This window comes from Lepus europaeus, chromosome 1, assembly GCF_033115175.1.
Source record: "Lepus europaeus isolate LE1 chromosome 1, mLepTim1.pri, whole genome shotgun sequence".
NCBI classification, from domain to species: Eukaryota; Metazoa; Chordata; class Mammalia; order Lagomorpha; family Leporidae; genus Lepus; species Lepus europaeus.
In genome coordinates, this window is record NC_084827.1 from 85678753 (window position 1) to 85701106 (window position 22354).

At 38.7% G+C, this 22354-nt stretch overlaps 1 protein-coding gene across 4 annotated transcripts in view; it reads right to left on the minus strand.

The window, feature by feature from the left end:
• The window catches only part of GTDC1 (glycosyltransferase like domain containing 1), a 435900-nt gene that overhangs the window by 394929 nt on the left and 18617 nt on the right, over positions 1 to 22354 (minus strand). The window contains exon 1 of one of the 4 annotated variants that reach the window (XM_062186302.1): positions 15293 to 16201. The exons of the other annotated variants lie outside the window; for them this stretch is intronic. The gene's annotated coding sequence lies outside the window, so the exon portion shown is untranslated. Of the gene's footprint in view, positions 1 to 15292; positions 16202 to 22354 lie in introns of those variants that run through there. 4 annotated transcript variants of the gene reach the window in all.

The window sequence follows — 22354 nt, forward strand, 5'->3', positions numbered from 1 at the left end:
CAAGACCCATTTACTCAAGCTGGAATTCCTTTCACTATCTAGGCCTGGCACAATACTCAGACACCCCTAACTTGTGGGAGGCTGTGGTACAACACACTGTACTCCATCGACATTTCAGGAAAACTCACCTGACAACATCTCTTCCCCTTTTGATACCCTCTATGTGAGTGGATTCAAAAGTCACAAAACCATCTTTCCATAATTCTGTATATAGTCTAGCACTTCCTAGGATACAGAAGCATCTGTTGAAAACTGATGCCTCAATTGAAAGTTCCAGTTTATCATTCTGTTATCCTAGAAAAATCTATTCTTGGTGTAGTCTCATATCTATATATATCTTGGAAACCGTTGTGAGAACTAATGCTTCTCACATGTAAAGCTTATACAATAGCACATGGGCACAGTAAACTCTTAATTAATGTTATGATTATTATAATATTTGGTTTTCTTTTTTAAAATTGCCTTAACAAGGACCAGGCATTTGTCCTAGCAGTTAAGATGCCTGTGTCCCATATCAGAATGCCTGGGTTCAACATCCAGCTCCAGGCTCCTGACACTGACTTCTTGCTAATGCAGACCCTGGGAGGCAGAAGTGATTACTTAAGTAATTAAGGTCCGGCCATGGACCTGGATGAGTTCCCAGCTCCAGGCTTCAGTATGGCCCAGTCTCTACCATTAAGGGCGTTTGGGGAGTAAGCCAGCAGATGGAAGACTTCTCTGTCTCTCCCTCTAACTCTGCCTCTCAAATCAATAAATAAAAATGTTTAAAAATAAAATAGAAGTTCTGTATAAGGTGTGAGCATATGGCCTAAAGGTTAAGTCACAGGCTAGGATACTTGTATCCCACACTGGAGCCCCTAGTTTCAGTCCCCAGTTCCTGCCACTGACGTGGAAGTTCCAGGTTGAGTTCCTTGCTTCTGGCTTTACAATCCCACCCCAACCCCACACTCACTGGCAACTGGGGAGTGAGCCATTGGATGGGACAGTGCTCTCTATCGATCTCTATCTCTGTGTCTCTGAAATATTTTAAAGTGGTATGTTCACAATGGAATATTATTCAGTCTTAAAAGCAAGGAAACTTTGATACATACTACAATATGGATGAATCTTGAAGACATTAGCCTAGATAAAATAATTTGAAAACAAGACAAATACTTCATGACTCCACTTATATGAGATAGAAACAGAAACTAGAATACTAGTTGCCAGGTATTGGAGGAAGAGAGAATTGGGTAAATGTTGTCTAATAAGAACATGCTTTATTTGGGGAAAGTACAAAAGTTTTGAGGTGAAAGGTGGTGATGATTTCATAACAATGTAAATATACCTAATGCTACTGAACTGTACACTGAAAAATGGCTAAAATAGTAACTTTTGTGTCATGTGTATTTTACCACAAAAATTTTTTTTATTTCCCTGTAATTTATTAAATGGTCAAATACAAAAATTGAATCAAAGGTATAAATGAACTAACTGGAAGAAATGCTGATGCAAGCCACTATCTCATGACCCAACAATCTTACTTGTATTTACATACTTCCAAAGAACATGTAGGACCACACTGAAGTTGAGTAAGGATGTTTATCACAATATTCCCCAACTGGTACTTGAGGGAACCCAAGTGTCCATCATCTGTGAAAGTTAGGTGTGAACCAAACTACAGTAAGTAATTAGCTGGAGATACATAACACAACATGTCTAAACCAAGTGAAAAAAAGAAAGTTTAAGGTTTGAATTTAAGAGACAATCTACAAACTAGTCTGTGTTTTCCAAAGATATGCAACAATCCAAGGGACTGCACCAACTCAAGTGTTTCAAGTGTTTGGGTTTACTAGAGGAAGTTTGGGAGGGGTGAAAATAGGAACAGAGATGAGTTAAAGAAAAAAATAATACCACAAAATAAGAAAAGGGTCTTGTCTAGATCACTGATGATAGCATGTCATCTGCTAAGGAGGATGAGTGTAACTCAACTTGAGGTCCCCAAAATTTTAGGCACTAACAGTATTTCCTTTCACAAATGTCTGTAAATTTCTGAGATGCTTTCATTTATAATGCATTTAATTTGACCATCTATTGACGAAAGGCCAGTACACTGGGGGGAAAAAAAGAAGAAGAAAAACTGCTTTTCTTTAGCCAACTGTAATGCCAATGTTTTAATCTTTATAAACTAAATAACTGATGAAGACCATAAAATCCTTCCAGTAAACCATTTTTTGTACTTCAATTATTATTACACAAAGCACTGCAGGTATGCAACACAAAAAATATATAGTTTTTTTTTAAAAAAAAAAATAACAAACTATGAATGTCCATGCTGGTAATTATTTACCAAACAGTAACTTAAAGGTTGTATCACAACCTGAAAGAGGTGGGGAACTGAAGTCTCTCTTATTAAATACAGAATAAGACAGAAAATTAGCCCTTAGGAGGCTGTTTTTAAAACAAAGTCTCCTTCCAATACCCACATGCTTTTTGAAGAAACTGCAAGTATTAAATTCCAAGCTTTTTAAACTCTGGCCTCAAATCACTAATCAAGAATTCTGAAAGCCATTCCCACTACTCCAGGAAGCATGCCTTTTCTATCATTTCTGTGCTAGCCCAGGCACACCGTGAGTCCTCAAAAAGTGTTTTGTTGAAGGGATGACCTCAGCAAATGAGAGTAGAAATAAACAAGTGGAAGAGTGTAATAAAATTAAGCAGTGACTACATTCATTATCTGAAAGACCATCTGAAAATAGACCGCGCAGTCAGTGAAACTGTGCTAATAAGCGAAGCACATTTGGCCCTCCCCGATTTATACGCCTAGATAGAGGCCACTGAGAACCTACAAGGCAACCACACACCTAAGTGCTCCTCTGCTGACGCCCATGGTACCTGTCTCCACATTCACAGCACACAGAGACCACTTGTCTACCAGCACAATACAAGTCACTGAAGGCTTACTTATTGTGTTCACCTCATATTACCCCAAATAGTATTCCTGTTCTCAATTTAACAGTGTGAATCTGTTCACTAAAACAGGATAAATGAGGGGGACTCAAATAAAACTTAAAATTACATGAAAGAATGAGCAGGATACCAACTCGAACTGCACATGGCAATCGCACTGCCCTTACTGTGTGAACACTACAGAACATATGAATAAACATTTTATTTCTGTCTGTTTCCTACCCCAGAATCACTGCCATACAGAAAGGTATCTCTTAAAGGACTATGAAATGTGGAAGAGGTAGTACCTCATCATGTAAGGTTATTACTCAGCAAGCCACTCTGCAGATCACGATACCTTAAATACCTAAGAGGGCACACATGGGAGATGTATTTACAACCTTCTATTCTAAAGATTGTTTTAGTCAACATTTGATGTAATTTACAGAACATCAACCATGTGCCAGGTTGTAAGCTAGTCAGCCACTGCAACAGAAATCAAAACTGAGTACAACTTTCAATGGGCTCACAATTTTATAGAGAAGACTCGGCAAATATTCAAAAATCAAAACAGTTTAGCAAGAAAAGCATCACAAAAAGAACAGCACTGTGATCCCTAAAGAAGGGAGAGCAACATGGTTAACACTACAATTGTTGCAGCATTCTGCCCAGAGGCACTCTCTACATCATGGTGCAAGAAGATAAAAACTGCATGGTAGTCTGGCCAGGTGGAGGGAAAAGACAGTGCACAGGAGAAAGGAACTATGCAGAGAAAAAGTTCCACACAATCATACAGGGGTTCCATATGTATTTTTCTGATGGACATAAGGTCCCATGAAGCTGAACAAAGACCAAACACAAGACAGCAGAAAACATAACACTTCTCAAAGGTCATACAGGCCTAGAAGACCCTCAAGTTTAGATCAGAAGACTAGGGGGACTTCATCAATCACGCATGGCATTCAGAAGAGCATACAAAAGGGTAACACCTTTTATATTACTTATAACTAATACAGCTCTATAATGCATGCTATTCAAGAGCAATCGTAAAAAGGCTTACCAGCTAATTTCAAAAACATCAAGTTAATCGACAAAGAGCTTAAAACTGCCTGCCAAAACCATCACTCTTTTTAAGACAGTGAAATTAGGATAGTCAATATAATGCAGTATTCATTATGCCCCACAGCCACCCCAAAATTACCAACATATGAAGAAGAAAAATGTGACTCATAATCAAGACAAAAATCAGACATGGGGCTGGCATAGCACAAAACGTTAAGTTGCTACTTGGGACAATGCATCCAATGTCTGAGTGCATGCTTCAAGTCCTGGCTGCTATGCACTTCCAATCCAGCTTCTTGTTAATGCACCTGAAAAGACAAACAATGCCCCAAGTTCTTTGGTTCCTGCCACCCACATGGGAGAATCAGATGGAGTTCCTAGCCCCTGGTTTCAGCTTGGCCTAGCCCTGCCTCAACTGAGCAGTGAACTAGCAGATGGAAGATATCTGTGTGTGTTTGTCTATCAACCTTCTATTCCTCTCTGTCATTCTGCCTTTCAAATAAACAAATACTTTAAAAAAAAAAAAATCAGTCAGTACACAGCAGACTCATAGAATGGCAGATGTCCTAAACAGCACTCTGGCCTCAGAATCAGCCCTTAAGGAATTCGGATCTGGCTGAAGAGCCCATGAGAGTATTATAGGCATGGAAAGCCAAGACACCCTGGAAAAAAAAAAAAAAAAAGACCTAAATGAAAGATCTCTGCGAGTGAGATCCCAGTGGAAAGAACGGGGCCATCGAAGAAGGAGGTACCTTTCTCTGAAGGGAGGAGAGAACTTCCACTTTGACTATGACCCTATTGGAATAAGATCAAAGTTGGCGAACCCTAAAGGCTTCCATAGCCTTGACAACTCATGACTAGAGCCTAGGGAGATTACTGACGCCATAAACAAGAGTGTCAAATTGCTAAATCAACAACAGGAGTCACTGTGTACTTACATCTCATGTGGGATCTGTCCTTAATGTGTTGTCCAATGTGAAGTGATGCTATAACTAGTACTAAAACAGTATTTTTACACTTTGTGTTTCTGTGTGGGTGCAAACTGATGAAATCTTTATTTAGTATATACTGAATCGATCTTCTGTATATAAAGATAATTGAAAATGAAAAAAAAAAAACTTGGTGTTAAAATGGAAATTGCATAGAAAATTAATCAATTTTTTAAAAAATATCATGTAGGATCTCTGTCCTTAATGTGCTGTACATTGTGATTTAATGCTATAGCTAGTACTCCAACAGTATTTTTCACTTTGTGTTGCTATGTGAGGGCAAACTGTTGAAATCTTTACTTAATATATACTAAACTGATCTTCTGTATATAAAGAGAATTGAAAATGAATCTTGATGTGAATGGAAGGGGAGAGGGAGCGGGAAAGGGGAGGGTTGCGGGTGGGAGGGAAGTTATGGGGGGGAGCCATTGTAATCCATAAGCTGTACTTTGGAAATTTATATTCATTAAATAAAAATTTAAAAAAATCAGTCAGTAGAAAACAGATCCAGAAATGGTAGCAGTGATAGAACTAGTATACCATCCCAGCAAGTATACTAAACAAATGCATTAAAACAGTACTTCAGAATGCATTTAAGAATTTATTTTTCAAAGTAATGTGATAATGAAATAAATGAAAGCTATTTTTAAAAGAACTTGCAGGAGGTAAAATCAAAATATCTTTTTAAAAAATTCATTAGATGGTTTTAAGAGCACACTAGACAATGTAGCAGACAAGACCATTTAACTTGAAGACATAGCAAGAACTGTCCAGAGGCAGAAAGGAATGAGGCAGAGAAATAGTGAATTGAGCCCTATAAACTGTGTAATAGTATCTACTCATCAACCATAATTGTAACTGGAATGCTTGAAAGAGTGAAGCAGAATTTAAAAAGGGGGAAATAATAGACTAAGAATTTTCAAATATGGAAAAACTATACACCCACAAAACCATGAAACACAATGAAATGCAAGCAGGATACACACACACACACACACAATCAAGAAATACCAATTTAAAACACACAGAAAACTATTAAAAAAAACTGATACTGAAAATAGCAAGAAAGCATGGGGGGGGGGGCACTAGAGGTTGGCAGTGAAGGGATCAACCCAGTAAAATATTAAATTTCTGAAAGAAAAAAAAAAGTAAGGAATCCCACTAATTTCTCCAAGAAATAGAAAGGAAGCCAGTGGAAAGATAAATTTTAAAGGGCTAAAAGAAAAAAGAAAAAACTGTCAGAGTATAATTCAAAAATACAACCTAAATAAAATATTTCAAATAAAAGGTGAGAATATGTTGACAGCAGATTCATACTGAAAGAAATGTGACTTTGGCTCTGATTGCCTGTGCTTCTGGGGTTTTTTCCAAGAACTCTTTCCCTATGCCAACGTCTTGCAGAGTTTCCCCAATGTTCTCCTCTAGTAAATTGATGATATCAGGTCATAGATTCACATCCTTGACCTATTTTGAACAGCTTTTTGCATAAGGTGTAAGGTACAAGTCTTGTTTCCTACTTTTGCACACATAGATCCTATTTACCCAGCACCATTTGTTGAAGAGACTGTCCTTTCTCCAGGGACTGATTTTAGTTCCTTTATCAAAGATTAGTTGGTTATAGATACAGGGATTTATTTCTGGAGTTTCTATCCTGTTCCATTGGTCTACATGTCTATTGTTGTGCCAATACCAGAGTTTTGATTACAATTGCCCTGTAGTATGTCTTGAAATCTGGTACTGTGATGCCTCCAGCTTTGTTTTTGTTGTATAAGATTGCATTAGCTATTTGGGGTCTCTTGTGTTCCTACTCCTGAGAACACAAAGGAAATGAAATCAGCATAGGAAAGAGTTTTCTGTACCCCCATATTTACTGCAGCTCAATTCACAATAGCTAATATATGGAATCAACCCAGATGTCCACCAACCAATGACTATAAAGAAATTATAGTATATATACACTATAGAATACTACTCAGCAGTAAAAAGAATGAAATCTTGGGGCCAGCGCATGGCGCAGCGGGTTAATGCCCTGGCCTGCATTGCTGGCATCCCATATGTGCGCCGGTTCAAGATCCAGCTGCTCCACTTCCGATCCAGCTCTCTGCTGTGGCCTGGGAAAGCAGTAGAAGATGGCCCAAGTCCTTGGACCCCTGCAACCATGTGGGAAGAAGCTCTTGGCTCCTGGCTTCAGATCAGCACAGCTCCAGCCATTGTGGCCAATTGAGGAGTGAACCATCGAATGGAAGACCTCTCTCTCTCTCTCTGCCTCTCTTCTCTCTTTGTAATTCTTTCAAATAAATAAATCTTTAGAAAAAAGAAGAACGAAATCTTGTCTGTTGCAACAAAATGAATGTAACTGGAGACCATTATACTTAGTGAAATAAGCCAGTTCCAGAAAGACAGATATCATGTTTTCCCTGAAATGGGGTAATTAATAAAGTACCAAAAATGTAATATTAGGAGTGAAATTGACATTTTGAGATTCAATGATTGTTGACAGCACTTGTCTCTACTGTTGAGAAATGGTGGGGTTTTTTTCTTATTATTATTTGTTGAACTTTTTACTTAGTGTAGGGTTAATTTTGTGAGTATAAAGTAAACTGAAAGTACATCACTGTAAAAATTAAGAAAAGGAATAAGAGAGGAAGGAGGAGGAAGGAAGAGAGCCTGAGCAGGATGGAGGGTAGTGTGGGAAGTATCACTATGTTCCTAAATCTTTATACATGAAACATATGAAATTTGTATACCTTAAATAAGAATTTTAAAAACAGAAAGAAATGTTAAAGAAGTGTCAGTGTTGTGGGTTAAGATGCCACCTTCTGACACCAAAATCCCACATCATTCTGCCAATTCAAGGGCTCTGTTTCCAATCCAGCTTTCTGGTAGTGGCCAGGGAAAACAGCAAAAAAATGGCCCAAGAACTTGGGCCCCTACCACCCATGTAGGAGATCCAGATGGAATTCCAGGTTCCTGGCTCTCGCTTGACCCGGTCCGAGCTGCTGTGGTCAACCAGCAGATAGAAGATCTCTCTGTGTCTCCTTCCTGCCACTCTGCCTTTCAAATAAGTACTTTTTTTATTTAATAAATGTAAATTTACAAAGTGCAACTTTTGCATTGTTGTGGCTTTTTCCCCCATAACCTCCCTCCCACCCGCAGCCATCCTATCTCCCACTCCCTTTCCCATCCCACTCTTCATCAAGATTCATTTTCAATTATCTTTATATACAGAAGATCAACTTAGTATATACTAAGATTTCAACAGACTGCACCCACACAACCGCACAAGATATATAGTACTGTTAGACTAGTACTTTTACCATTAATTCTCATAGTAAAACACACATTAAGGACAGAGATCCTACGTGGAGAGCAGGTGCACAGTGACTCCTGTTGTTGATTTAACAATTGACACTCTTATTTATGACATCAGTAATCACCCGAAGCTCTTGCCATGAGCTGTCAAGGCTATGGAAGCCTCTTGAGTTCACCAACTCTGAACTTATTTAGTCAAGGCCACATCACAGTGGAGGTTCCTTGCTCCCTTCAGAGAAAGGTGCCTCCTTCTTTAATGGCCCATTCTTTCTGCTGGGATCTTGTTCACCAAGATCTTTCATTCAGGTCGTTTTTGCCACAGTGTCTTGGCTTTCCATGCCTGTGAGACTCTCATGGGCCTTTTAGCTAGATCCGAACGCCCCAAGGGTTGATTCTGAGGCCGGAGTGCTGTTTAGAGCATCTGCCATTCTATGAGTCTGCTGTGATCTCCCACAGGATCATTCTCTCCCTTTTAATTCTATCCTTCATTATCTGCAGACACTGGTCTTATTTGTGAAATCTCTTGGACACTTAACCTATCTTTTTGATCAATTATGTACTTAAACTTATCACTTTAACAAGTGAGATAGCACTGGTACATGCTTCCTTGATAAGATTGGATTGGAATCCCCTGGCACATTTCTAGCTCTACCATTGGAGGTAAGTCCGAGTGAGCATGTGCCAACCTGTATATCTCCTCCCTCTTCAAATAAGTACTTTTAAAAATGTTAAAGAAGTCCATCAAGCAAAAAAAATTAAAAATTATACTATATAAAAACACAGATCCACATAAAGACTAGCATAAGGAAAAGTAAATATGCAGGTAAATACAATAAAGCTTTTTCTTAATTCCTCTAAAAGAGACTTAAAAACAAATAATGATACAATTTATAACATACACAGGCACAGAAGTAAAATATATAATGATACCACAAAGAACAAGAAGGTGAAAACGCCACATATCTCTTTAAAGTTTTAAATTCAAATAGTGATATGTTACTTGAATATAGACTACGTAAATAAAGAAGTGTATTATAGGTCTTAATGGAACTGCTAAATTAAAAATAAGGATAAACAAAGATATATGCTAAAAAGCCCAAAAAATTAGATAAAACATAAAAGGAAACTCAACTAATCCTACATAAAGCAGGAAAAGAGGATAAAAGGAACAAAGAAGAAATGGACAAACAGAAAATAAACAGCAAGACAGAAGAGTTAAATCCAACCATATTAATGTTACACTAAACCTAAAATATCTAAACACTTCAGCAAAAGGGTACAGACTGTTAGGCTGTCTAACAGATAAACACATGAAATATAAAAACTGATTATGGAATTCTGATCTGACCTGCAGTCACATACTTACTAGAAAAACTATTCAGATAAGTTTTCTTTTTTGTGTCCTTTTTGATTAAATTCTGAAAATACTTTTATACATTGTAAATACAACTCCTTTGTAAGAAATATGATTTGTAAATATTTTCTTGCATTCAGTTGGTTGGCTTTCCCTTTCTTGATGACTTTTGAAGTCTATAAAGTTTTTAACTTAGATAAAGCTCAATTTATTTTTTCTGTTGTCACTTGCATTTTTGGTCTCCTGTAAAGAGGCTCTACCTGAGGACAAGAAGATTTATTTTTACGTTTTCTTGTAAAAGTTTCATAGTTTTAAGGGCCAGCATTGTGGTGTAGTGGGTAAAGCCACCAATGCGAGGCCAGCAGCCCATATGGGCAGCAGTTCAATTCTCTGCTGTTCCACTTTGAATCATTTCCCTGGTAATGGCCTGGAAAAGCGGTGGAGGATAGCACAAGTGCTTGGGCCCCTGCACCCAGGTGGGAGACCTGGAAGAAGCTCCTGGCTCTCAACTTTGGTCTGGTCCAATCCTGGCTGTTGCAGCCATCTGGGGAGTGAACAAGGCGATGGACGACCTCTCCTTCTGTAACTCTTTCAAATAAAGAAAATAAATCTTAAAAAAAAAAAAAAACTAAAAATAAAAAATAAGAGTTTTATATTACCTCTTACATTTTGGTCTATAATCTGTTTAATATTAATTTCAATATGCAGCGTACAAAAAGGGTCCAACATTATTCTTTCACCAGTGGATATGCAATTATACCAGCATGATTGTTGAAGAGATTATTTTTGCCCTATAAATCAGGACACCCCTGTCAAAAATCAATTGAACATAAAAGTCAATGTTTATTTCTAGATTCTCAATTTCATCCTATGACCTTTATGTCTTACATGATACTGACATCACATTGTTTTTAATACTATAGCTTTGTGTTAAGTTTTTAATTCGGGAAATGTGATTCCCTTACTTTTATTCTTTTTCAAGATTGTTTTGACTATTCTAGGTATATTTCATATGAATTTCAAGAGAAGCTTTTCATTTCCTGAAAAGGAAAAAACTCAGCTGGTATTCTGGTAGAATGAATTTGTAGATCATGTGGGTAACTGCTATCTGAACAATATTAAATTTTCTAATCTATGAACTTAGGAAGTATTTCCATTTATCTCAACAATTTTCATAGCTTTCAGGTTACAATTTATCTATTGCTTTTGTTAAACTTATTCTTCGTTGATTTTTATATTATATATGAAATAATTTTCTTAATTTCATTTTTGAATTGTTCATTACTGAGAAACACAATTTCTGTATATTGCTACCTTATAAACTTGCTGCTCTCATCTATGAGTTATAATGTATTTTAGTGGATTCCTGGTGATTTTCATATAGGAGATCATGTCATTTGCGATTATAGATAATTTAACTTTTTTCCAGTTTTTATATATTTATTTTTCTTGTCTAATTGTCTTGGCTAGAAAGTCCAGTACAAAAATGAACAGAACTGGTGAGAGCAACACTCTTTTTTTAACCATTCATTTTTTACCATTAAGTAAGATGTTAGCTGCATTTTTTTTTTCATAGATTCACTTTACTATGTTAAGGAAATTTCCTTTTATTACTAATTTGAATGTTTTTATCATAAAAAGGTATCAGCTTTTGTCAAATGCTTTTATGCAAATGAGATGATCATGACCTTAACATCAAAATTCAACAGACATTGCACATGCGTGCACAAACACACAGACACACCCCATCAACATCATCTTAGCTCAAGCTCCTGTAACAAAACATCATAAATAAACTGTGTGCCCCTGATAGCAAGAATTTGTTTCTCACAGTTCTGGAGGCTGGGAAGATGAAGGAACCAGTTAATTCAGTTGGCTAGAGGTCCTCATCTTGGCTTACACTGGCTACTTTTTCACTCTATGTTCTCACACGACTAGACAGGGAGAGACAGGCAGAGAGAAACAGAAAAAGACACAGAGAGAACATGCTTTGTTCTAGTCCTCCTCTTATAATCCCATCATGGGGTTGCCACACTCATGATCTTAGATAAACCTAATTATCTCCCAAAGGCCTCAATTCCAAATACCAAAACCATGGGAGTCATGTCTTCAACATATGAATCTTGGCAGAACATAAATGCCCAGTCCATAAGAACCCCCCCACCAAAAAAAAAAAAAAAAAAATGACAGCTCCATAAACATACATTTATAAATCGGGAACAATACAGCAAATCAAGTTTAGCATAATATAAAAAGGATAATAGATCATAACCAACGTTTCAATCACAGAAATCCAAAGACTAGTTTAAGAAACAAAATCCACGGTAGGAGTCTGGCATAGTTGTTAAGAAGCCATATGGGATGCTCACATTCCATATTAAAGTGCCTGTATGCACATCTAGGCTCCACTTCAGTTCCAGCTTCCTGCTACTGAGCACCCTAGGAAGCAGCAGACAATGGCACAAATAGTTGAGTTCCTCCACCCAGAGTAGACTTGGATTGAGTTCCTGGTTCCTGGCTTCAGCCTGGCCCAGACCCTTCTGTTTGGGCAGTTATTTAGGGAATGAACCAGCAGATGACAGAGCTAACTCTCTCTCTTCCTCTCCTTCTCTGTCCTGCTGTCTCTCTGCATTTCGAATAAATCAAATAAAATGAATAGAATTTTGTAAATCCTTTTAAAAATATTTAAAGTCCAATAAATGAGGTTTACCATAATAAATTTAAAAGAAAAAATGATTCTCCCTATATATGCAAAATGTATGTGACATGTATGTAACATTCAGTGATAACAAAAGCCCTCAGCAAACTAATAAAAGGGATCTCCCTATATATGCAAAATGTATGTGACATGTATGTAACATTCAGTGATAACAAAAGCCCTCAGCAAACTAATAAAAGGGAAATGACTCTATCTGATATGGGTCATCTTTAAAAAATTTGTAACTACTATCATATGTGATAGTAGAAATGTGAATACAATCTCCCTATGACAGGGAACAAGGCAAAGATGCTCAATCTACCACTTCTATTTAAAATTACAACAAAATCCTAGTCAGGGTAGATAAAGAGAGAAAGAGAGGATACAAAAGTTGCAAAGGAAGAAGTTAGCTTGTCATTATTTATAATTAACAACATCATATAGTTAGAACATACTGAGGAAGCCACAAAAAAATAAAAAGCATTAATGGCAGAATTAGCAACATAGCATGAGACAAGCTCAACATAAAAAAAAAAAAAATCTATCGCACTTGTATATAATAACAATGACAAACTGTAAAACTTATTTAAAATAACAATTTCCAAAGCATTCAATGTTATATTTCATATTCTATTCACTTATGATAAATTTAAGAAGATGTGAGACCAGCATACTGAAAACTCTAAAACACTGCTCACAGAAATTAAAGAACAAACAAGAAGTCATATGTTTGTGGACTGGGATAATTCAATATTGTTTAGGTACTAATGCTCCCCAAATTTACCTCTAGAAGTCAATACAATGACCATTAAAATCTTACAGGAATTTTGCATAAATATGTAAGCTCAATTCATAACTGCTATGGAAATAGAAAAGCTTCTTAATAGCCAAAGCAATTTCAGAAAAAGAACAAAGTTAAAGAACTTAATACCACATGATTTCAAGACTCACCATCAAATAGAGTGGTGCTGGCATGGCAGACATACATGCCAACATAATACAGTACAAGAAGAGACACACATATACCTGATCGGTTGATTTTTAACAAAAGTTGCAACGTAACTCAAAAGAAAAAAAGATTTCAACAAATGGTCTGTAGATATGACAACTGGGTAGGAAAAGAATGAACTTGATCCTTCCCTCACACTTCACATAAAGATGAACTCAAAATAGAAAAAAGACCAGCAACCAAGTGTAAAAATGTGATTGAAAAAAATTCTTAATGTGCCAAATTGTGGCACACTAAAATTGTAAAATGTTTGGAACACAGGGAAAAGTCTTTATAAACTGGAGTTACTCCAAGATTTCTTCGACAAAAGACAAGAAAGGAATGCATAAAAGAAAATACTGATAAACCAGACCTATTCAAAATGTACAAGTTCTGATCCTCAAAAGGTGCCATATGCAGCTTCATGCTAAAGTACACCCTGAGAAACAGTAGTTGATGCTCAAGTACTTGGGTCCCTGTCACCCTAGTGAGGGACTCAGATTTAGTTACTGGCTCCTGGAATTAGTCTGGCCCAGTCCTTGCTGTTGGCAAGCGAACCATTAGATAGAAGACTTTCCTCTTTCATTCTCTCTCACTCTCACTCCCTTGCTCTCCATCGTTCATTCATTCAGCTTTTCAAATAGGTAAGTAAAGAAATCTTAAAACACACCACACAAACACACAATGAGAAACACTACACATCCAGTAGAATTTCTGAATTTAGAAGAAATACGGCAAGTGCTGGCCAGAATGTGGAACAACTGGAACTTTCAAACACCACTATTGATTATGGCTCAATCAGCTTAGAAAACAGTTGAATAGTTTCTTACAAAGTTCCACATATACTTACCATATGACCCAATTCTATTTCTGGGTAAGTAATCCAGAAGAATTCAAGTACACATACACAAAGACTTATACATGAACCTTCATGGCAGCATCATTTATTACAGACAAAAATGTCCAGGAACAGATAAGTGAAAAAGCAAACTGTGGCACATTTATACAATGGAACACTATTCTGCAATGAAAAGGAGCAAACTACTGAGACACACACTAATACAGGAAGCCTTAAAAATATCATGTTAAAAACAGTGACTAATACATGACTGATTCCATTTAATATGAACTCTACAGCAAAGTCAGATCACTAGTTGCCTGCAGAGGAGAACCAGAGGGTGAAAGAATGACCACAAAGGAACACAAGAATTCTGACGTGATAGAAACGTCCTATACTTTTAATAGAGTAGCAGTTACAGGAGACTGAATATTTGTCAAAACTCACTGACCTGCTAACTTAAAATAAGTGCATTTTATTATACGTAAATAATACTGACATAATTTTAAAAATTAACAGACATTTGGGGAGAGCATCACTCACCCACAACGCCAACAAAAGACAAATCAAGTTTTACTACCAGTGTAACCCCAACAAGTCTTTTATTTTATTGTCTTTTGACCATTTAATCAAATATACATTAAAAGCTGGGAATGATTTTAAGTCTCATGGTATAGTAGTGAACAGACAAAATTCCCTACACTCATCAAGTTTCATCCTAACAGATCATAGATCATTAAAAAAGTGAAATATGCACTAAGTAGGTAGAAGAGCTAATGAGAAAAATAAGGCAGTGAGGAGGAAAGGAACATTTTAAACAAGATGGTCAAGGAGGACTCTCTAGGGGTTTAACGTCTGAGTAAAGACTCAAGAAAGCTAAGCAGCTCCTGGGGAAAGAGCATTCCATGCAGCAGGCAGGGCAAAGGCTCTGAGGCCAGCTGTTCAAGGGCCAACCCAGCACCAGGAGTGAACAGAAGGCAGTAAGCAAAGATATGAAAAAATGTGACTGCAAAGGAGGCAGTATCATATAGAGCCTTGTAGGCTACTAAAGAGATAGTAGCTTTTACAGTGAGTAAGGAAGGAAACAACTGAAGTGGAGAATTGAAGAAAGATGGAATTTTACTTATGTTTTCTTGTAATTATTCTGGCTACAGCACTGAGCCCAGACTGAAGTGCTGAGTTTCAGATTGTTAACAAGCAGCTGTGAATTCAGTCAGCTGACTAATAAAACAAGCCAAGAAAGAGATGACCATGGCTTGGACCTGGTAGTAGTGAAGGAGGTGGGAGGAGTCAGATTCATATTCTATTTTCATGACGGAGTCAACATGAACTGCTGATAGATGAGCTGTGGATGCGAAAGAAAGAAAAGTCAGGGATGACACCAAAGCTTTTGGTCTAACACAGATGCACTTAACATTAATTTAGATGGGGGACACTAAAAATGAAAAACTTTGTGTAAAAAGATCTGAGCTTTGGACATTTAAATACTTACATAACTTTAGATATGCATACAAAAATGTCTCAGGATGCCTGAATATATGTCTGGAATCCCTAGAAATAGTTATTTGTTTTTGGCTTTTTGCAAGTAAATTACTAGGTATGATGGGGCAAGTGTGTGTGTGCTTATGTATGAAATTTATGGGACATAATCCATACTTGAACTGAATATATCAGGCCTTCAACATTGAGACTAATGGATTGCTTGTGTTTTCTGATTTACATAAATCTATAGGAGTCTGCTAAGCACTTCACATCTTTATTTTTACCTTCACATCTGAAGTACAGCAATATGGACAGATAAGGTATATATTTAAGATAATAATGTGAACATATTCCTGGAGCTATAGTTACTTAAAAGTGACACTAGCATCAAGATACTCATTCTTACTTTGAAAAGATTTAAAAAACAATTACTTGTTATGAAACTAATTGCACTGCCAAATGCTTCTGAGGATCATATGTAAAAATTGTCATCTTCTTTACATTTTATTGTCGCAAATCAAAGTAATAGATTTTTGTGATTAGACTTAGAAGTTTGGTTTCGATGTTTATAACCATCAGTTTCTAAAGTGAGCAATGTTTCCAAGTTGAAAATGCACACTGCATCTCGTAAAGGAAGACACTCCATGTATTACTAAAGAAATGCACAAATCACATGTAAAACTACCAAATTTCAACCGGAATTATAACATATGGGAAGCATGCAAAACTGGTGGTTGAAACAATTTTCTTGTTTGTTTGTTTGTTTTTTTTCTTTGACAGGCAGAATAGATAGTGAGAGAGAGACAGACAGAGAGAAAGGTCTTTCTTTTTGCCGTTGGTTCACCCTCCAATGGCCGCTGCGACCGGCGCATCGCGCTGATCCGAAGCCAGGAGCCAGGTGCTTCTCCTGGTCTCCCATGCGGGTGCAGGACCCAAGGACTTGGGCCATTCTCTACTGCCTTCCCAGGCCATAGCAGAGAGCTAGCCTGGAAGAGGGGCAACCGGGATAGAATCCGGTGCCCCGACCGGGACTAGAACCCGGTGTGCCAGCACCGCAAGGCGGAGGATTAGCCTGTTAAGCCACGGCGCCGGCCGAAACAATTTTCTAAAATGTAAAATTTTCATGTGCCAGAGTGAATGAGCTTTACTTCTTCCCGGCTGTCTCTTTACTACTAATTCCATGGCTTTGACTACTCCCCCACCCTAGAAGTTTTCTTTCCACTTGATACCTTTGTCTTCTTTCAAGGTCCAGCCCAAACTCAGTCTCCTCCCCAAAACCTACCCTGAACCCCAGTCGTATACACTGTTCTTTCCACATTCTCAAAGCACTGCCTGCTGAATGTTCAGAGCAGTTATGTCATTCTGTCATGGATTAACTTCAACCATTTACACTAAAACTAGTGCTCCCTGAGGACAGAAAATGCATGGCCATATTGGCCTTCCATGAAATGCCCAACACAGTACCTTACTTACTATATTGTAAGTACTCACTAAAGCTTTGTTCAATTAAACTAAAATCCTACTAAAACCAGGAAACTCATCAAATGGACTGGATTCAATGAGTTATATGCTAATCTATATAGTCTGGTCCAATTTAAACCTTCAATTTCATATCTTATTCAGAGTATCCATACACCTCTTATCTGAACTCCAGAACAGCCAAGAGGAAGAATATAATCAATAGTCCTTCCAAGTCTCATTTTTCTCCATTTCTCTCCTCACCTTCTGGTTCCCTTGATTTAGGATAGGCAGAGAAAAGGACAAAAGTCCGACCTAATTCCATGGGGGGTTTACTGGATGGTTATGGGGAAGATGATCTGTCTATTCCTGTGTATTGCTGATAGTGTCCTCTTTCACTCTCCAAAGAGCCTGGTTCAGACGGCATATGTTGGGATTCATGGCAGGGTGGACTTTAGTTACAGCAAGCAAAAAGAAGCTGGCCTTACCATGCTGCTTAGTTCCCGTGTGTGGGGGATACATTGTTAGGCTAAGCTCTCACTATCCCCAAAGAATCCCCTCATGTGGCAAGCAGCCTTCCCTGGCAGGATGTGTCACGATCACTCAAGCCTGGTTACCTACCTCCCATGATGTCCACCTGCACCACAAAAAACTCAGGCGATTTTACCTCACCAGATGGACAAATGCAGACTCCTCCCCCTACTGCCTTGTCATGCAAATTGCCATCTCACTGGCTTCAGTCAATCTCCTCCCCTCTGAGAATGCTACCTTCAGGTATGCTCCAAACTCTCAGAAATGTATGCCATGCTCTAGTAGGTAAAACTGCAGCACGAAGAAACAAGATTCAACAACTCATTAAACACAAAGGCAGAAAATTAAATACCAATTTACACTTTTGGCAGATACACCCAAACCCTGGGTTGGAAACAAGGGTCATTTTGAGGAAACAGGAAAATGTAACAGCACTAACTTCCCACTAGATTAACAAGTCTTCACCTGAATAACACCTTTACTCCCTCTTTTCCAATTTCTCCCATATGTGGAAAGTGGATATTGTATGTGAACCAATTCTACCCTTTGACTAAGTTCACATGTATTTTTTTAGAATGCAAGGTTACTTACAACCGTTTGCTTTCAGTCTAGTAGCTTTAGCAGAAATCCTAAAATACATGACTCCTAGTCATCTCCCTATTATCAAAGGTGCAATTACCCTACATTTATCACTTTACTTATTATGAATGAAAACCTACTTTAAGCAACTCATTGTAAAATACAGATTTACAAAAAAAAAAAAAATGGGGGGAGGACAGCTATTGAGTAAACACCTTAAAAAATGGGGGAGAAAGAACATCCCTCACTGGTCATTAAATTTTAACTTAGTAGATCAGTATGTTATTCATATTTCAATTATCTCACTTAGGGCCAGTGTTCTAGCAAATCAGGTAAAGCCACTGCCTGTGATGTCAGTATTCCATGTAGGCGCCAGTTCATATCCTAGCTGCTCCATTTCCAATCTAAATCCCTGCTAATGGCCTGGAAAAGCATTGGAGAATGACCAAAATACTTGAGTCCTTACAGCCATCTGGGAGACCTAGATGAAGCTCCTGGTTTCAGCCTGGCCCAGCCCTTGCTATTGCAACCATCTGGGAAGTGAACCAGTAGATGGAAGATTTCTGTCTCTTCCTTTCAAATAAATTTTTTTTAAAACCTCATTTAATTATATATATACTTAATGAGAAGCTACTGCATAAAACAGGCAACATGCACATTAGAACTCAGATTAAAATGTATGCTACCTATAACATGAAATGAAAATAAAACCTCAGCCAGCCAAGTTAATAGTTACAAATCTATTTAGCAATTATTTTTTTCCCATTCTGTCAGTTGCCTCTTCACTTTCTTGACTGTTTCTTTTGCAGTACAGAAGCTTCTCAATTTGATGCAATCCCAAATGTTAATTTTGGCTTTGACTGCCTAGGCTTCTGGGGTCTTTTCCAAGTCTTTGCCGGTGCCGATATCTTGCAGGGTTTCTCCAATGCTCTCTAATAATTTGATGGTTTCGGGTCGTAGATTTAAGTCTTTAATCCATGTTGAGTGGATTTTTGTGTAAGGTGTAAGGTAGGGGTCTTGCTTCATGCTTCTGCACGTGGAAATCCAGTTTTCCCAGCACCATTTATTGAATAGACTGTCCTTACTCCAAGGATTGGTTTTGGATCCTTAATCAAATATAAGTTGGCTGTAGATGTTTGGGTTGATTTCTGGTGTTTCTATTCTGTTCCATTGGTCTATCCATCTGTTTCTGTACCAGTACCATGCTGTTTTGATAACAACTGCCTTGTAATATGTCCTGAAATCTGGTATTGTGATGCCTCCGGCTTTTTGTTGTACAAGATTGCTTTAGCTATTCGAGGTCTCTTGTGTCTCCATATGAATTTCAGCATCATTTTTTCTAGATCTGAGAAGAATGTCTTTGGTATTTTGATTGGTATCACATTGAATCTATATAAATTGCTTTTGGGAGAATGTTGACTACCAACTACTTCATTCTTGGATCACCACCTTGCCCTTTTTTAAGGTTTATTTATTTATTTAGAAAGGCAGAGTGACAGAAGAGCGAGAAAGAGCAAGGGATATCTTCCATCCACTGGTGAACTCCCCAAATGGCCACAACAGACAGGACTGAGCTAGGCTGAAGCCAAGAATTCCATGCTGGTTTCCCACATGGGTGGCAGGCACCCAAGCACCTGTTCCGTCTTCCATTGCCTTCCCAGTTGCATCAGCAGGGACCAGGACTGGAAGCAGAGTAGCTGGAATTCAGATATGGCATGCAGACAACACAAGGGGTATCTTATCCTGCTGTACCACAATGCCAGCCCCAGCCCTCCTACTTTTTACCTTTTATCCATGTTTTATTTGCTATGACCTGTTTTCTTTTTCTGCCTGTATCTTCAAGCAATTAAAAAAAAAAATTGGGTGTTGGCACATTGTAGTATAGCAGTTAAGCCTCCGCCTGTGACACTGGCATCCCATACGGGCACCAGTTCATGTCCTGGCTGCTCCCTACTAATATGCCTGGGAAAGCAGAGGAGGATGGCCCAAGTCCATGAACCCCTGTACCCATTTTTGTGAGACTTGAATGAAGCTCCTGGCTTCAGCCTGGCACAGCCCTGGCCATTGTGGACATCTGGAGAGTGAAGCAGCAGATGGAAGGTCTCTCTCTCTCTCTCTCTCCTTGTCTCTTCCTCCCTCTATAACTTTCAAATACAAATAAATCTTTAAATATGGGGGTTTTTTTCCCCTAGAGGCTGGTGTTATGGTTCCAGGCTCTTAGTTCAGACTGGCCCAGCCCTGGCTGTTGAGAGCATTTAGATATGTACCAGAGGAAGCAAGGAATCTCAATCTCTCTCCCTCTCCCTCTTCCCCCACTCCCAGCTCTGCCTTTCAAATAAACAAATCTTTTTTTAAAAATTTACAGTCCAATACTTGCTTTTAAATTATGCTATTAATTATTTGAGAGACAGACATAAAGAGTTCCTACTCACTAGTTCACTCCCCAAATGCCTACAACAGCCAGCACTAGGCTGGGACAAAACTGCTTTCCAGGCCGGCACCACAGCTCACTAGGCTAATCCTCCATCTGCGGTGCTGGCACACTGGGTTCTAGGCCCGGTTGGGGTGCCAGATTCTGTCCTGGTTGCTTCTCTTCCAGTCCAGCTCTCTGCTGTGGCCCGGGAGTGCAATGGAGGATGGCCCAGGTCCTTGGGCCCTGAACCCACATGGGAGACCAAGAGAAGGCACTTGGCTCCTGGCTTCGGATCAGCACGGTGCGCTGCTCACAGTGCACCAGCCACAGTGGTCACTGGGGGGTGAACCAACGGAATAGGAAGACCGGAAGACCTTTCTGTCTCTCTCACTGTCCACTCTGTCAAAAAAAAAAAAAAAATGGTATCCAGAACTTCAACCCAGGTTCTCATGAAGGTGACAGGGACCCAACTACTTGAGTCATCACCTGTTGCCTCCAAAATCCGAAGTGGAAACAGGACTCAAATCCAGGCACTCCAATGTAGGATCCAAGCATCTTAACCAGTAGCTTAACCACTAGCCCTAATGCCTCCTCCTCCCACTCCATTCAGACATTGAGTTCAATAATTTCAGTAATGTTTTTTCCTGTCTTGTCTTCATTACCATCATCCTCACCAAAGTGCCAAAGTACTCATGTTTAGGATACATTATTACACTGCTCTATAAAATGAGCTACAATAGTATATACTACACCTTCAGCTTAGATTAATTTTTCTCTAAGTCTTTTTTTAAAAACCTACTAAAGTTGGTGCTGGTACACTGGTACATAGGGTTAAGCTGCCAATTGCATTGCTGGCATACCATATGAATGCAGGTTAGAGTCCAACCCGCACCACTTCGGATGCAACTCCCTGCTAATGGCCTTCGAAAGCAGCAGAAAATGGCCGAAGTGCTTAAGCCCCTGCACCCACATGGGAGACCAGGATAAAGCACTTGGATCCTGATTTTGGCAGCCATTTGGGGAGTGAACCAACAGATGGAAAACTTCTAGCTGTCACTCCCTCTCTGTAGCTCTGCCTGTCAAATAAAATAACCTTTAAAAAAAAAATCTATGAAAGTCAAGATCATTCTCTGCTTCATATCCTATGAATATCGTGACTAAATAGGTCCTTCATAAAAGATAGTGAAGAAAAAGACACAACTGATGAACTCTCAAGACCCCCCAAAGCCCATTGCTCTCTCATAAGACCACACAGGGAAGATAAAACTAAATATTCTTTTGACTGCTGACATAAAAGTTGCTTTAGGGGGCTGGTGCTATGGCACAGCAGGTAAAAGCCACCGCCTGCAATGCAAGCATCCCATATGGGCACCAGTTCAAGTCCCGGTTGCTCCACTTCCGATCCAGCTCTCCGCTGTGGCCTGGGACAGCAGTAGAAGATGCCTAAGTCCTTGGGCCCCTGCATCTGCATGGGAGACCTGGAAGAAGCTCCTGGCTCCTGGCTTCAGATCAGCACAGCTCTGGCTGTCATGGCCAACTGGGGAGTGAACCAGTGGATGGAAGACCTCCCTCCCCCCCCCCCCCGCCCCGTAACTCTTTCAAAGGGATAAATAAATCTTTTAAAAAAAGTTGCTTTAAACACCTGCATTTTCTTCTTCTCTTGATTATACTCAATAAATCAATTTGTGGTTTAAGGACCAACTAAAAGATTTAACACACATG